The 18,027-nt window shown below is 37.5% G+C and overlaps 1 protein-coding gene and 1 pseudogene across 1 annotated transcript in view; both read left to right on the top strand.

Moving 5' to 3' along the window:
- The window catches only part of FSTL4 (follistatin like 4), an 856,236-nt gene that overhangs the window by 449,775 nt on the left and 388,434 nt on the right, over positions 1-18,027 (top strand). The window lies entirely within an intron of this gene.
- On the top strand, positions 14,492-15,299 carry LOC118841109 (annotated as a pseudogene).

The following is an 18,027-nucleotide window of genomic DNA, read 5'->3' as shown; positions in this document are numbered from 1 at the left end:
TCATGTTGTCTTCCATTTTTTCATTCCTTTGGATCTGTTTTATAATATCTTGATTTCTCATCAAGTCACTAGCTTCCACGTGCTCTAATCTAATTTTTAAGGTAGTATTTTCTTCAGTGGTCTTTTGGACCTCCTTTTCCATTTGGCTAATTCTGCCTTTCAAGGCATTCTTCTCCTCCTTGGCTTTTTGGAGCTCTTTTGTCATTTGAGTTAGTCTATTTTTAAGATGTTATTTTCTTCAGTATTTTTTGGGTCTCCTTTAGCAAGTCATTGACTTGCTTTCATGATTTTCTTGTATCACTCTCACTTCTTTTCTTAATTTTTCTCTACTGCTCTTACTTGCTTTTCCAAATCCTTTTTGAGCTTTTCCACGTCTTGAGACCAATTCCTTTTTTTTTTCTTGGAGGCTTTTGATGTATTTTCTTTGATTTTGTTCACTTTCTCTGGCTGTATGTTTTGATATTCTTTGTCACCAAAGAAAGGTTCTATAGTCTGAGTTCTTTTACACTGCTTGTTTATTTTCCCATTCAATTACTTGACTTTGGAGCTGTTTGTCAAGGTATGACTGCTTTAAGAGTGTAGAGTGCTTTGTCCCAAGCCTCAAGGGTTTTGTGCTGCTGCTTTCAGAGCTACTGCTTTTTTTATATAGCATTTTTTTTTATTTTTAGTTTACAACACTCGGTTCTACATAATTTTGAGTTCCAGATTTTCTTCCCTCCCTACCCCACTTCTCCCTCCCCAAGACAGCATGGAATCCCATACAGCTTCCACGTATAACTTTGCATTGAATTAATTTACACACAAGTCAAGTTATGGAGAAGAACTGTGATCAATGAAATGAATCATGTGAAAGAAGAAACAGGACCAAAATAAAAACCAACTCAAAAACAAAAACAAAAGAGAGAAAAAGAAAAAAGGGGGGGGTGAGGAAGGCTAGCATGAAATGTGCCTCAATCTGCATTCATACTTCATAGTTCTTTCTCTGGATGTAGATAGCATTCTTCATGCTCAAAAATACTTCATGGTCAGTGATTGAAACTAGTTCAGATTCAGTGTTGTTGTATTTGATGTATAAGAGATATGACACAAGAATTTTGTATTCTCCTGAAATTCCCAAACATTAATACCAGAATTGTGAATGCAGCTAATAGCCATCTGCCCATAATTCTGCAATGGGGCAGAGGCAAGATGGTGACTGGAAAGCAGGGACTTGTTAAGCTGTCCCACACGTCCCTCCAAACACCTGTTAAAAATGGCTCTGAACAAATTCTAGAGCTGTAGAACCCACAAAATAGCAGAGGGAAGCAGGGCTCCAGCCCAGGAAAGCTTGGATGGTTGCTGGGAAGGGTCTATCACATGGAGCAGGGAGTAGAGCAGAGCACAGCCCAGTGTAGGCCACGCCACGACCAACCAGACCAGGAGCTGGGCGGAACAGGCGGTAGGGCCCTGAATCATTGAGCTGTGGCAGTTACCAGACTTCTCAACCCACAAACACCAAAGACAACAGAAAAGATTAGTAGAAAAACTACTAGATTGGAGTGAAAGGAGTGCATGGTCAGCCCTAGCCCTGGGTCTGCAGAAGTGGTGCAGCTCTGGGGCTGCTTCCAGAGCTCCAGCTGCCATTGCTTCTGGCCCCAGCCCCACCCTGTGGGAGGAATTAAGTGGCGGATCAGAGCGGGAATGCACAGGCTGCTTGGATCTGGGTCGAGGTCCTGGCTGGCGGTTCTTGGGGAAGGAAGAGAGCTGGTGTGGCAGAGTTTGCTGTGTAGAAGTAGCTCTGAAAACAGCAGTACCGCCCCTAAAGCTTCGGACAAAGTACTCTCTACTCTACAAGCAGTCATACTCTGACAAAGAGCTCAAGGGTCAAGTAGTTGCCTGGGAACGTGAACAGGCAGCAAAAAGGAACTCAGACTCACACTCAGATTTTGGAATATTTTTTTGGTGACAAAGAAGACAAAAACATACAGCCAGAAGAAGTCAACAAAGTCAAAGGGCCTACATCACAAGCCTCCAAGAAAAATATGAATTGGTCTCAGGCCATGGAAGAGCTCAAAAAGGATTTGGAAAAGCAAGTAAGAGAAGTACAGGAAAAATTGGGAAGAGAAATGAGAGTGATACAAGAAAATTATAATTCTGCAATGGCATATAGGGCATTGTAAATTACAGAGGAACATTTAATTATGTTCCTTATTATTAAGTATATTTTCTGATATCTTGACTCTGAGAAAATTATCTCTCTACATGTAACATGATTAAACATTGTGTGTTTTGTATATCTTATATCTTTATACTGTATATACTGTATACTTTATACTATATATCTGTATATCTTTATACTCACACCTCATACAGTGTGATGTTCTTGTAGCTCATATATTACATGTCTTCACCAAAATGAGCTTCTCCTTCTTCTATGTATGTTATTGAATGGATTTCTGGCAAGCTCTTATAAAATAAAGACCTGATCAAAAAAACTGACATTTTTTCATCCTTTGTTAAGTATTGATTAAGTGCCTACTATTTGTCAGGCACTCTGCTAGTTGTTAGGAATATAAAAACTAACTGCAAATAGTCCCTAACCTCCAAGAATTCAAATTCACTTATGATTTCTCAATTTTGTTTTTACTTTGTTATATAAGCTACGCTAATAAAAATGTAAAAGTATGCAAAGTTATCATGGTTGGCAGTAGAGCTTGAAGAATTCATTAGTGCAATTAAGAGATGTTTGAACCGATCCTTAAAGGATGCAAGGAATAGTATAAGATGCATGTGAGTAGTAAAGTATTGCAGTTATGGGAGAAAGTCTGAACCCCTGCATTGATGTGGGAGTTATATAAGATAATATATATATAGGATCCAGTAAAATGAACAGTTCCTATAAAATATCAAGTACGTCAACAAGTATAATGTCTAGTAATGCCAGAATGGTTGGTGGGATCCAGATTGTAAAGGCATTTTAGTGTCATACAGAAATGTTTACATTTCCTTCCAGAACTCAAAGGGGTGGACCACAGTCTTACAAATATCATTTTGGCAGCTGTGCAAGTATTTGCGAGGGCAAATACTGGAATCACTGAAACTGAAACTGAAACTCTTTAGGAAAGTATTCTAATAATCCATGTATGAGAAGATGGAATTTTGAATTAAAGAGTCAACTCAATGAGTGACAAAAATTGTGCGGATAGAAAATATGTTGTAAAGATAGAATTAATGACACATGGCAAGTGGTTCTGTATCAGGTGTGAGGGAAATGGAGGCATCAAAGATGAATCTAAGGTTGTCAGGCAGAATTACTAACAGGATGTGGGTATCCTCAATCAAAAAAAGATACTTAGTGAGAGATTGAAACTTATAGAAAATGTGTGTAGGGGAAGTTATAAAGTGAGTTGAGTTCACAACTTACACATAGGATTTCCAGTCTGAAATTTCCATCCATTAAGGTTAGAGATATAGAACTGGGGGTCAGATAAGAGAGTAGGCTTTGATTTTTAAATCTAGGTGTTCAAGAAATATACCTAAAGTTAAGCAACATAGCACGGACACTGAAGCAATTAAGTACATTGTCAAGTAGGTAGATGGAAAGGATGAAGATTAACAAAAAATAGAATCATGGACATCTAAAAATGAGAAAGCATCCAGGAGGGTAATATGGTTAACAATATCAAATATTAAAGAAAATTCAAGAAAATGATAAAGTTATCGAATTTATCATTTAAGAGAAAATTTATAATTTTGCCTTGATTATTTTTTGCTGTGAAGAAGCCAAAATATTCATTGTGTAGATTGAGGAGAAAGTGGAAATTAGTTCAAGGAAATTGCACTGACAGGGAGGAGATGGATAAGTTAATAGTGTCATAGGACCACAGCATGAAGTAAAGGTTTTGTTGTTGTTAAGGATTGTGAACACATTATTTATGTAGGCAAAAGGAAAGAAAAGAGGAAATTCATAGGGATTTAAAACTAAAGAGAATAGGCATGATTGAGGGGGCATGGTCCTAGAAAAAGTAGATGTCATAAGATTGATTTCAAGTAGAATTGTAGGATTTACGTCATAAAGAATCAGTCAAGTAAGGTCTCAAAGCTGCCTTGTTTCTGGTAGAAAAATTTGGAAAGAAAGTGCCTATCAAATAACAGTTCTAGAAACTGTTATGTAAGGCTATAACAGAATATTAATCCTTTGTAATAAATAAACATGTGAAATTATGAGAAATATGATAAATTATTTCAAAAACTTATATGATGTGCAGCAAGCAATAGCTGAAGAACAATACGTCTTAATCATCAAGTGATGTAAATGAAAAATAACACTTAAAATGTAACTGAATTCACATAAATGGCTGTGATACATCTCATTCCTGTAATACAGATGATAGGACACATTTCCCTTTCCTTGGTAGCAAATTGCAGAACCACAGATACACATTATTTCCTTTCAAATCAAATATAGTCATTTTCAGGGTTGGTTTTACATAAGTATTTTTCTTCCTTATGTAGAGAGTTTGGTATGAGGAGAGAGAATGTTGAAAATTATGAAATGATTATTGTGTAAAAATGATTATGTATTAAGACTTTATTTTTAAGAAAGGATACAAAATGGAATTTTATCAAAAATTTTCATATTCCATTTTCAGTTGGTGTCATCTTGCTATCACTTCTTGAAGTCTCACCTTCTTTACATTTTGAAATTCAGCTCTGTCAAACGGATATGAATTCACCTTTACCTTGCAAAATGTTCAGAATGTTGTAAAATGGTGATTACCTATAGATTTCTAAAACCACCTTAGTACCACATTGCAAATAAGATGAGAGCTCATTTCAAAGTGCTGCTGTCAGCCTTGAAGATTGTGCTGTAACTACTTCCCTTTGCCTTTATTGATTTGATCTTTATTTATCTGATGTTATCTAGATTTCATTTTGAATTTTCAATATATTTTCTCAGTTGGAAATATCAATACAAGGAATAAAAATGTCGATATTTATGTGTATGCAGTGAATTAGCTCTGGAAATAATTGCTCATGGAGTTCCAATGCTTAGCCATGATCAATTTTACTATTTGATCTAGGCTTTCTTTGTTTTCTAAGAATCATTGGGTGCTTTGTTAATTCTTATCACTCCTCACATTTTGAGCACTGACAAAATGAAACATACTTGGGGTAATTTACTTTGGAAAGATTGAATTTGAGTAATAGAGCTGAGATATGATAGAGATTTAGAGGTTTCACAGTGTGGAGAAATCAAGTTAGGAAGAATATATCTTTAATGGTATCTTCCATCACTGTTTTAAACATTCAGAAAAAAAATTCAGTATGCTGAGATAGTGTTTAAAGTTAAAAAAAAACTAAGGGGGCAGCTAGGTGGAGCAGTGAGTAGAGCACTGGCCCTGGAGTCAGGAGGACCTGAGTTCAAATCCGGCCTCAGACACTTGACACACTTGCTGGCTGTGCTACCTTGGACAAGTCACTTAACTCCAATTGCCCAGCATTCCCCACTCCAAAAGAAACAAATTAAAAAAAAAAAAACTAAGTACACCTTCATTTGGTAGATTCATATGGCTTCTTGTATTAATTCAACATTATGAATGGTTATTGAATGAAATGTGATGAAACCACTTTTCCATAATAATATTTTTCTTTTTATTTTAAGTTATTGTATGTGTTGCTATAAATTTCTTTTGTTTATAGGGTTTTCAAAAGCATATAGTAACTTTTCCAAGGTAGTAGCGTAAACATCCTGTTTGTTTCCAAGCACTCTTCTGAAATTAATTTCCATTTATTTATTCAGACTTTTTTCCAGATATATTATTATTTCTACTGTTGTAGACAGTGAATTTATTTTTCTTTTGGGCTTGATTTCTTCACTCTGTATTACTTTATAACCCTCAAATTGATTGTTTTCCATCCCATTCTTATGTTGGAATTTATTTGCCCATTCTCCAGTCACTTGACTTTTAGTTTCATTTTTGTTTTTAATTTTTAATTAGGAATATTGTTTTAGGGATATTTAAAAAAAATAAGTTGTTTGGTCCCATCCAGAACACCTTAGCTACATTTTTTTTTCTTCTGGCCCCATTCAGCTACATTCCCCATTGTATATACAGTTGCCAAAATACTCTTTCTAAAGCACAGGTCTGAGCAGAGGTGGTCAAGTGCTCAAAGATTTTCATTTGTTCTCTCTTGCCTCTAGGAAAAAATTAAAAATCCAAAAACCATATTCTTCAACCTGGCATTCAAAGCCATTTATTTTCTGATTCTACCTTTTGTTTTCAGAGTAATTCCACATTCTTCCCTTTCAACCCCTATAGTTCTTCCAAAATGGCATATTTTCTCATCTTTGAATTTTATCTTCCATGTCCCTGTCTTTGTGCAGATTGTTCTACTCAGGCATAATGCTTTTCTATTCACCCCTATGTATTAGAATCCTCGATCTTCAAATTTTGTCTTGGTTGCCACTTTGGAGTTGTTAGTGTTTTGTCCCTACGTTCTTTACCATGTATTTTTTTTATTAAAATACCGTATAAACTAGAATAAGGTGAACCACTCAAGACAAAGATCTTTTTTTATGGAATCATTAAAGTCGAGGGTCCAAAGGTTCTCTGCAGTCAATCCAGATCAATCAGTGCTCTAAAGGAATCTCCACTATAACATATTCAATAGTTGAACAGTGCTTTCCCCTTTAGTAAGTGCTTAGATTATTTGAATTGCCTTTTTCAATTGGATTGAACAAAATAATTGTGTCACAAGGCATGAATAGTTTTGTAGCCCTTACTAAATATTTTCTTACTACTTCCCTAAAGGATTTAACCAATGAAAACTCTTTTGGGTACTAAAAAGCAGACCAATTGTTTTCCTTTGCCAGTCAGAATTTAGTTTTAGTATTCTAAAGTTTTTACAATTTAACTTTCTTCTTTGAACTTGGTTTTAAACAATTATTTGATTACTTTTAATATGATTCTTTTTTTTCAATCTGATGTATTCTGTCTTATGCATTTAAAAGTGTTATTCTGAGACACCATTCATAGATGTCACCAAAGTACCAATGGGATTCAAGATACAAATGTGTGCAATGACATAATAAAGAGTTTGGAGACTGAGCCCAAAATCAGAAAAGGCATTTATTATTCTTTATCATGAGAAAGGACGCCACTCAAGCAGTAGAGGCTGGGGGCACTTTAATTATATTTTACATTTATTCAGTCTGAATAAATGGGAACATTCCCTTAACAGAGTACAGGAGAGTACAAAGGACTCAGATGGATGCCAGTCCTTTTATAGACCCTCCCTTCAAATCTCCTGCCAGGCTCTTCATTGGCTGGATGCAAACCGCTGACTCCCTATGTCATGCCCTCCTCAAATGGCTTGTTTAAACATGCATACAAGCCTCTGAAATTTCACCCTAGAGCTTTGATTAGAGCTAGTTCTAACCAGTCACCTGACATACATTCTGGTAAAGCTGAGGGGGGAGGGAGACACAGAGGAATCCTTTCAACTCTGTGGAAACAAAACTGCTCTCCCCGTTTCTTACAATTCCCCCTCTTCTTTTATTCAAATTTTTGTTTCCACATCTTTAATACTCCCTTACTTTCTTTTTCATCTGAATTTTTCCCCTTAACTATCACCCCTTTAAGTAAATATGGGAAGAGGTATGGACAAATGTATTGACAAACCAAAGGGGGCAGTCTCCTTTATAAATACGGATACAGAGACCCAAAAGAAAACAATAATGCAATTGTCCCTTTAAGATTCAGAAGTCTCTTTCCATACATCTGGTCCTGGGTATTTGTTCTAGCCATCTCCAGCATGGCATCTCAGCATTTTATTCTTCTTGTCTCCTTGTAGGAATCAGCTTTCTTTCTATTCTCCTACAAAAAGGACTTTAGCAAAATTTTTAGTTACCATTTCTAATCCTTATACATTGATCATTTTTTTTTACAAATTCAAAATTGGAACCTTGACCAATTGTCATGTTTAAGAAATTCACATCAGGGGGCGGAGCCAAGATGTTGGCTGGAAAGCAGGGACTTGCCTAAAGCACTCCCCCAGGACCCTCCACCTATAAAAAATGTCTCTGAACAAATTCTAGAACTGCAGAACCCAAGAAATAGCAGAGGGAAGTAGGGCTCCAGCCCAGGACAGCCTGAATGGTCACTGGGTAAGGTCTATCACACATAGCTGGGAGCAGAGTGCAGCAGAGCCCAGCATGGGCTGCACCTGGACCAACCAGACCAGGAGCTGGGAGGAACAGGCTGTAGTGCCCTGAATCAGTGAGCTATGGCAGATACCAGACTTCTCAACCCAGAAAAGCCAAAGACAACAGAGAAGGTTAGTGGGAAAAAGCTACTGGGACAGAGTGAAAAGAGTTAGCAGTTGGCCACCACCCCAAGGACTGCGGGGGTGGTGCTGCTCTGAGGCTGCTTCCAGAGCTACAGCTGCAGTTGCTTCTGGCCTCGGGCCCACCTGGTGGGAGGAATTAAGTGGTGGATCAGAGCGGGAGTGCAGAGCTTGCTTAAGATCTGATCTGCAATCTGGGTTGGCAGTTCTTGGGGGAGGAGGAGCACTGGTGTGGCAGAGCTTGCTGTGTGGAAATAGCTCTGAAAACAACAGCGCAGCCTGTCAAGCTTGGGACAAAATATTCTCTACTCTACAAGCAGTCATACCCTGACAAAAAACTCAAGGGTCAAGTAGTTGGCTGGGAACATGGCCAGGCAGCGAATATAGACTCAAATTCAGACTTGGACTTTGGAATCTTTCTTTGGTGACAAAGAAGACAAAAACATAAAGCCAGAAGAAGTCAACAAAGTCAAACAGCCTACATCAAAAGCCTCCAAGAAAAACATGAACTGTTCTCAGGCCATGAAAGGACTCAAAAAGGATTTGGAAAAGCAAGTTAGAGAAGTAGAGGAAAAAATGAGAAGATAAATTAGAGTGATGCCAGAAAACCATGAAAAATAAGTCAATGACTTGCTAAAGGAGACCCAAAAAATACTGAAGAAAATAACACCTTAAAAATAGACTCACTCAAATGACAAAAGAGCTCCAAAAAAGCCAATGAGGAGAAGAATGTCTTGAAAGGCAGAATTAGCCAAATGGAAAAAGGAGGTCCAAAAGACCACTGAAGAAAATACTACCTTAAAATTTAGATTGGAGCAAGTGGAAGTTAATGACTTTATGAGAAATCAAGATATTATAAAACAGAACCAAAGGAATGAAAAAATGGAAGACAATGTCAACTATCTCATTGGAAAAACCACTGACCTGGAGAATAGGTCCAGGACAGATCAATAAAAACATTATTGGACTACCTGAAAGCCATGATCAAAAAAAAAGAGCCTAGATACCATCTTTCAAGAAATTATCAAGGAGAACTGCCCTGATATTCTAGAGCCAGAGGGTAAAATAGAAATTGAAAGAATTCACCAATTGCCTCCTGAAAGAGATCCCAAAAAGAAAATTGCTAGGAATATCTTGGGTTATTCTGATTGGGTTTCCACAATACTCAAATTGTTTCTTTCTGGTTGCTTGCAGTATTTTCTCCTTGATCTGGGAGCTCTGGAATTTGGCAACAATATTCCTAGGAGATTTCTTTTTGGGATCTATTTGAGGAGGCAATCGATGGATTCTTTCAATTTCTATTTTGCCCTGTGGCTCTAGAATATCAGGGCAGTTCTCCCTGATAATTTCCTGAAAGATGGTATCTAGGCTCTTTTTTTGATCATGGCTTTCAGGTAGTCCAATAATTTTTAAATTATCTCTCCTGGATCTATTTTCCAGGTCAGTGGTTTTTCCAAGGAGATATTTCACATTGTCTTCCATTTTTTCATTCCTCTGGTTCTGTTTTATAATATCCTGATTTCTCATAAAGTCACTAGCTTCCACTTGCTCCAATCTAATTTTTAAAGTAGTATTTTCTTCAGTGGTCTTTTGGACCTCCTTTTCCATTTGGCTAATTCTGCCTTTCAATTCATTCTTCTCCTCATTGGCTTTTTGGAGCTCTTTTGCCATTTGAGTTAGTCTGTTTTTTAAGGTGTTGTTTTCTTCAGTGTATTTTTCAGTATTTTTTTGGGTCTCCTTTAGCAAGTCATTGACTTGTTTTTCATGGTTTTCTCGCATCCTTCTTATTTCTCTTCCCAATTTTTCCTCTACTTCTCTAACTTGCTTTTCCAAATCCTTTTTGAGTTCTTCTATGGCCTGGGGCCAGTTCATGTTTTTCTTGGAGGCTTTTGTTGTAGGCTCTATGACTTTGTTGTCTTCTTTAGGCTGTATGTTTTGGTCTTCTTTGTCACCAAAGAAAGAATCCAAAGTCTGAGACCGAATCTGGGCGCGTTTTCGCTGCCTGGCCATATTCCCAACCAACTAACTTGACCCTTGAGTTTTTCAGTGAGGTATGACTGCTTGTAGACTAACGAGTTCTATGTTCTACGTTTGGGGGGGGAGGTGCCAGCTCTGTCAGAGCCTCACTCCTCCTTCCCCAAGGACCCCCAGTCCAGACTGGGCTTAGATCATCCACAGGCTGTTGCACTCCTGCTCTGATCCGCCACTTGATTCCTCCCACCAGGTGGGCCTGGGGCCGGAAGTAACAACAGCTGTAGCTGCCCCACCTCCGCTGCCCCCGGGGCTGGAAGCCGAACCGCGAACTCCTTCCACTCTCGCAGCTTTTCCCACTAACCTTCTCCACAGTCTTTGGTGTTTGTGGGTCGAGGGGTCTGGTAACCGCTGCAGCTCACATATTCAGGGCGCTAGGGCCCCCTCCGCCCGGCTTCTGGTCTGGATCGTCCACGCTGCTCAGGCTGGGCTCTGCTCCACTCCGTTCCCAGCTCCCAGCTCCCAGCTCCGTGTGGAATAGACCTCACCCAGAGACCATCCAGGCTGTCCTGGGCTGGAGCCCTGCTTCCCCCTGCTGTTCTGTGGGTTCTGCTGTTCTAGAATTGGTTCAGAGCCATTTTTATAGGTTTTTGGAGGGACTCGGGTACGGAGCTCACTCTAGTCCGTGCTTACCAGCCGCCATCTTGGCTCCGCCCCCATGATGCAAAAATTTTAAATAAAATATTAACAAAAATATTGCAGCACCTTATCAGGAGAATAGTACACTATGATCAGGTAGGATTTCTTCCAGGAATGCAAGTCTGGTTCAATATTAGGAAAACTATCAGCATAATTGATCATATCAACAACAAAACTAGCAGAAACCATATGGTTATTTCAATAGATGCAGAAAAAGCTTTTGACAAAATACAACATCCATTCCTATTAAAAACACTAGAAAGCATAGGAATAAATGGAGTCTTCCTTAAAAGTATAAGTAGCATCTACCTAAAACCAACAGCAAACATTATATGTAATGAGGATAAGCTAGATCCATTCCCAATAAGATCGGGGATGAAACAAGGATGTCCATTATCTCCCCTCTTATACAATTGGACACTAGAAATGTTCACTTCAGTAATAAAGGGAGAAAAAGAAATTGAAGGATCTAGAATAGGCAAAGAAGAAACTAAGTTATCATTCTTTGCAGATGATATGGTGATTCTTAGAGAATCCTAGAGAATCAAAAAAAAAACTACTTGAAATAATAAAACAACTTTAGCAAAGTTTCAGGATATTAAATAAACCCACATAAATCCTCAGGATTCCTACATATTACTAACAAAGCCCAACAGCAAGAAATAGAAAGAGAAATTCCATTTAAAGTTACTGTAGACACTTTAAAGTATTTGGGAGTCTACCTGCCAAGATAAACTCAGTAACTATATGAACATAATTATGAAACATTTTTCATACAAAGTCAGATCTAAACAAATGGAAAAACATTAGTTGCTCATAATTAGGCTGAGATAACATAACATAACATAACATAAATGACAATTTTATCTAAATTAATTTACTTATTCGGTGCTATACCAATTGAACTTCCAAAAATATTTTACAGAGTTGGATAAAATAATAGCAAAACTCATCTGGAAGAACAAATTGTTTAGAATATCAAGAGACTTAATGAAAATAAATGCTAGGGAAGGTGGCCTAGCCAAACTACATATTAAACTGTACTATAACGCAGCAGTCATCAAAACTATTTGGCACTGGCTAATAAGCAGAGTGGTGGATCAGTGGAATAGGTTATGTACAGAAGTTGCAGTAGTCAATGCCTGTAGCAATCTAATCTTTGATAAACACAAAGAATCCAGCTTCTGGGCTAAGAACTCACTATTTCACAGAAACTGCTCGGAAAATTGGAAAATGGTATGGCAAAAACTGGGCATAGACCAATATCTTACACTGTATACCAAAATAAAGTCAAAATGGGTTTATGATTTAGGAGTAAAGACTGATACTATAAGTAATTTGGGAGAGCAAGGAATAGTTTACCTATCAGATTTATGGAAAAGAAAAGAATTCATGACCCAACAAGTGATAGAGAGCATTACAAAATGCAAAATGGATAATTTTGATTATGTTAAATTGAAAAGTTTTTGTACAAACAAAGCCAATGCAACAAAGATTAGGCCAGAAGCAGAAAATTAGGAGAAAATCTTTATAAGTGGTGTCTCTGATAAAGGCCTCATATCTAAAATATAGAGGGAACTGTGCCAAATCTGTAAGACTACAAGTCATTTCCCAATTGAGAAATGGTCAAAGGATATGACCCAGGCAGCTTTCAGAGGAAGAAATTAAAGCTATCTATGGTCATGAAAAAATGCTCTGAATCACTATTGATTAGAGAAATGCAAATCAAAACAACTCTGAGGTACCACATCTCTCCTGTCAGATTGGCTAACATAACAAAATAGGAAAATGATAAATGCTGGAGAGGATGTGGGAAAATTGGAACATTGTTAAATTGTTGGTGGACTTGTGAATAGATCCAGCCATTCTGGACAGCAATTTGGAACTATGCCCAAAGGGCTATAAAAGTGTGCATACCCTTTGACCCAGCAAAACCACTTCTAGGGCTGTATCCCCAAAAAAATCACACAATGGGGAAAGGGACCCATATGTACAAAAATATTTATAGCAGCTCTTTTTGTGGTAGTAAAGAATTGGAAATCAAGGAGATGCCCATCAATTGGGGAATGGCTAAACAAGTTGTGGTATATGAATGTAATGGAATACTATTTTGCTGTAAGAAATTGGGAACATATGGACTTCATAATAACCTCGAAAGAACTACATGATATGATGCTGAGTGAACAGAGCAGAACCAGGAGAACATTGTACACAACCACAGACATATTGATTCTGTGATGACTAACTTTTGATAAACTTGGCTCTTCCCAGCAATACAAGGTTCAAAGACAGCCCCAAAGGTCTCATGATGGAAAGAGCTTTCTACATCCAGATAAAGAACTATGGAGTCTGAATGTGGATTGAAGGAAACTATCTGCTCTCTTTTTATATCTTTTTTCTGTTTTGTTTCTTCTTTCTTATGATTCACTCCATTGATCATGGTTCTTCTTTGTGACTTGACTGTTGTGTAAATAGGTTAATGTGAATGTATATGTTCCACACCAACTTGGGGGGAGGGGGGAGGAAAGGGAGGGAGGGAAGGGAAGAAAATTTAGAACTCAAAAACCTGTGGAACTGAGTGTTGTAACCTAAAAATAAAAAAAAATCTTAAAAAAAGAAGGTCATGCAGAAAAATTTAAAGTGGTACTGAAACAGGAAGACAGAGAGGTAGATTATGCACCTTTATCTGTAAAAAACAATTTTTAGCATGCATTCCCAATATACCGTTATTTAAGCTACCAAAACTAAGCACTGCATTAAGACTTTGGTATACATTGCATGCATATTTATAAATTAACGTACTATTGTATTAATATATTATGTACATAAAACATGGCAAATAAAATAGAAATTAAAAAAATGAAAAAATAATGAATTTAAGTGTCTGCAGGTACACTTACACTTTACAGGCCCTATGACATTCAGCTTGTTAATGTAATGATGTTAGACAGAAAAAATTCTCTAGAAATTGATGGGATTTTAAATGTTTTATTGATCAGCCTCTTCTTTAGCAACCTAGGTTTCTAGCCATCAGAGAGTTTAATTTTATCTTTAATTTTTTTTGTGATTCCATTAGTACTATTATGTCATTTAAAAGCCATGATAAGTGCAATTTCTTCAGGTAGTCTGGGATTCAGATGTATGCAGAATAGTACCAGCTTTCTTAAAAGAAATGTGCTCACTTACATGTAATCAGACTTACATGTAGTTAGATAGGCATATCAAAGCAATGAATTTTACTTAATAACTTTATCTCAAATTAGGTTTTATGAATTATTTTTCAGATTATTTATGGACAATTTTTAACTCTCTGCATTAGTTACAAATGTACCTTTGACTTCTCAGCCCAGAAGTTTATATCCATTGATTTGCCATATATATAGGAAAGCATACCTTTATGCCAAATACCATTTTATATTTGCCCATTAAAACTAAATGGCCCTGGTATCCCTGGGCTGAGGCCTGAGTGCCCAGGCAAGTGACCACAGGGGTCATGGGTCAGCTGCTGGAGCTTCTGACAGCACCTGGCTTCTGTGGAGCATTGGAGGTTGGGTGAGTGAGGCCCCAGCTGGCACATCAGCTGCTGCAACTACAGGGTGGTAAACTGCACTCTCCATGCCCGCCTGGAAAAGGCACAGAAAAGTGACATGTTCAGCTCAAGGACTGTGGCCTGACATAGTTCCCCAAGAAACTGCAGAGGCTGAGGAGCAACCTCTGGACCAATCAATCTGTCGAACAAGACAGAGGATCTCCTACCTGCCCTCATCAGCAAGTTCAAGTCATTCAAGAGCCTATCTCTGAACCACAACAAAGTGACTGTTCTGCCAGAGGCACTGTGCAAGTTGATAAAGCTAGAGACCCTACACCATGACAGCAATCACCTGATACAGCTGCCAGTTGACATTGGTAATTGTCTTTCCTCAAGTCTGTGATCCTCTCTGGGAACCAGCTTGGAGCAGCACCGTCTCAGCTCTGTAGCCTGCAACTCTTGGATGTGGTCGATCTCTCCAAGAACCAGATTCAGTGTACCTGACACAGTAGAACTGCAGGCTTTGAGCTGAACTTCAACCAGAATCAGATTTCTCAGATCTCACCACAGATAGCTCGCTCTCCAGGCCTCAAGATCTCAAGAAGGGAAGAAAACTGCCTAGAGCTCAACATGCTTTCATGAAGCATCCTCCCAATTCCCAGATTGCTCTACTTGTAGCAGGAGGTAATCTTTTTATATAAAGAAATTCTACAAACTGGAAGGCTATGAAAAGCACATGGAGAGGTTCACAGACACCAAGAAGTTTGCGTGACGTTCTCTGGAAGCAAGGCACTTCTCCGGAAACACATATTGAACCTAAGTTGGGAAGTCTGGCTGAATGACTCATGTCATTGCCAAAGAGATCTGCAGAGAGGAAATGATTTAAGGAGTAATGAGTACTTGAGTACCAAATGGAGTCTCCCAAGAGCAGATTATGATGAATCTAACTTTCTCTCCCCTTGCTATAAATAAAACTGAAGGGAAAGGGAAGGGGTGGAAGAGAACATATGAGAGAAGAAGAAAGGCCAAGTCCTCCGTCTGAGGGATAATGAAGGCCTATATTTTCACGATTGTTGCCAATTTCACTTTAAGAAACAAGTAGGTAGCTAAGTAGGTAATGAAGGTACACTAGGTGGTGGTGTGCCTGGTAAGTGCCCCGAGGTTCTGTCACTAGAATAGCTCCACACCACAGCTTGAAAGTCTATATTTAATTCTGGTATGTGAGCTGCCATAACAACAACTACAGATCCACCTCTGCATTTAACACTTTTTGTATTTTTGTGGAACAAAAAGTAGTTCATGAGAGGCTGCTATGATTAATCACAGCATTCGGGGCTTTGTTTATTCCAACACATCAGTTCAGTTGAAAGTTAAAATTCTGCTGCTTTGAAAAAAGGGCTTATTTTGCTTGGAACTCAATGTATGATAGGTGGCAAATGTATCAATTTAAAATGTGCTTTGCTGGTTTAAAAAATAAAAAAACACTTAGGAGATGAGCCCCAAGCTGTAGCAAATTCATTATTTCTATTGTAGGCATCTTACTGGTGAAGGTACTTGTATGCAAAACATGTAAGACAAAAAGAATTGTAGTACCCAAGATTTTCTAAAGCTTCTTTAGAAATACCTAATTTCCTATAACCTTTTACCCCTCCTGTATTATAATTTTACAAATCAAATTACCTATCCAAAAACTATTGCTACAACAGATTTTCACAACATCCCTTTATGTATATTAGGTGTGCTCTCTGCATAAGATGGAAAAAAGGATTTGAAAAATAAATAACTTTTTCAAAAGAAAACAGTAAATGGAAAAATGTATTTGTCATGTGTTGACATCAGGTAAATAGTGTAGTTAACTCTGGAGGGAATGGGCTGCCCTTTCTTCCCAAAGGTATACTATCTTGGATCAGGATTAGAAATTTTAATTATCTGAAGTCTGAGGGAAAATCAAATGTTTTACTGATAACAGCTACACCAGTATTCAAAACCTACTTCTGTCTCACTCAATAGAATTTAAACTCCTTGAGGGCATGCAGTGTCTAGATTTTGTTGCTGAATCCTCATTTCCTACTACAGTTGTTGTCACCTTATGGGATTAATAAATGCTTTCTGAGCAAACAAAACAAAACAAACTAACAAAAAAAAATTGAATTCTGTGTCCCAGTGGAATGAGCTTCCTTCGCTTCCAGAGTTAACCCCACTAAATTACCTGATGAACTAGTCAACATGGAAAAAATACAATTTTTTATTTGATCTTTAATGACAGAAAGTGAAATGTTATTCACCATTATAGTGCATATAGTAGAAAATTAATTCCATTTCATTGGAAATATTCAAGTAAAGACTGGATGGTTATTTGCAAGGGATTTATGGATGTTAAGTCATGACATAGAGTGAAGATAAGATTATAGGCCTTCTGAAATTTCTTCTATCAAAAGTTTTTTTTTTTCCTAAATGAGTATTTGCAGAGAAAGGAAGTATGAGAGATCCTGCCCCTTTTATTCCAGCACAAAATGATACCTCCCTCTTCCATTGTCATTTTATGAATCAATTAAATAGAAAGTGATTCCATCTATTCCTGTTTTCTATTGTTCTGTTAATGTCTTTCTTCAAATAGTCCAATTTCAATTCTATCATCCATCTTCCATGTCTAATATGTCTGTTACCTCTTTCAGGGCAAGAATGACCATGCTTTCTCTTTTCCACAGTTTGAATACAGATATGTACACATAGAGGAGTTCAGAAAAACCCAATTAAATTCAGTTTAACAAAAAGGTTATTAAACAGTTAATATGTACCCATTATTGTACTAGGCTGTGAACAGAAAAACAAAAGTGAATATAGTTTTCACTGCATTTAAAATGTTTATATTCTACTGAGGAGAAAAGTAGATATGCAGGAAATCACTGAATGTCATGTCAGAGATATGAAGCAATGGCTGCCAGAAGCACAAAAGATTCTTTTAGGAGTTCACACCTGAACTCAACTATTAATTAAATTAAATTTTATTTGTTTATTTATTTTTAGTTTACAAAATTCAGTTCCACAGGCTTTTGAGTTTTAAATTTTCTCCCTGCCCCTACCCTTCCCCCTCCACAACATGGCATACAATCTGACGTAGGCTCTACATATGCATTCACTTTAAACATATTTTCACATTAGTCATGTTGCAAATAAGAATTATAACCAATGGAATGAACTATGAGAAAGAAGAAGCAATCCAAACAAAGCAAAAAAGAGGGACAGCAAATAGTATGCTTCTATCTGCATTCAGACTCTAGTTCTTTCTCTGGATATGGATAGCATTTTCCCAAATGAACCTTTTGGAGTGGGCTTAGAACCTTGCATTGCAGAGAAAAGCCAATTCTATCAGTTAGTCATCACACAATGTGGCTATTACTATGTACAGAGTTGTCCTGGTTCTGCTCCCCTCATTCAGCATCAGTTCATAGAAGTCTTTCCAGGTTTTTCTGAAATCTGCTTACTCATCATTTCTTGTA

This window comes from Trichosurus vulpecula, chromosome 3 (genome assembly GCF_011100635.1).
Source record: "Trichosurus vulpecula isolate mTriVul1 chromosome 3, mTriVul1.pri, whole genome shotgun sequence".
Classification (NCBI taxonomy): Eukaryota; Metazoa; Chordata; class Mammalia; order Diprotodontia; family Phalangeridae; genus Trichosurus; species Trichosurus vulpecula.
This window is presented reverse-complemented; position numbering and strand designations above follow the sequence as displayed.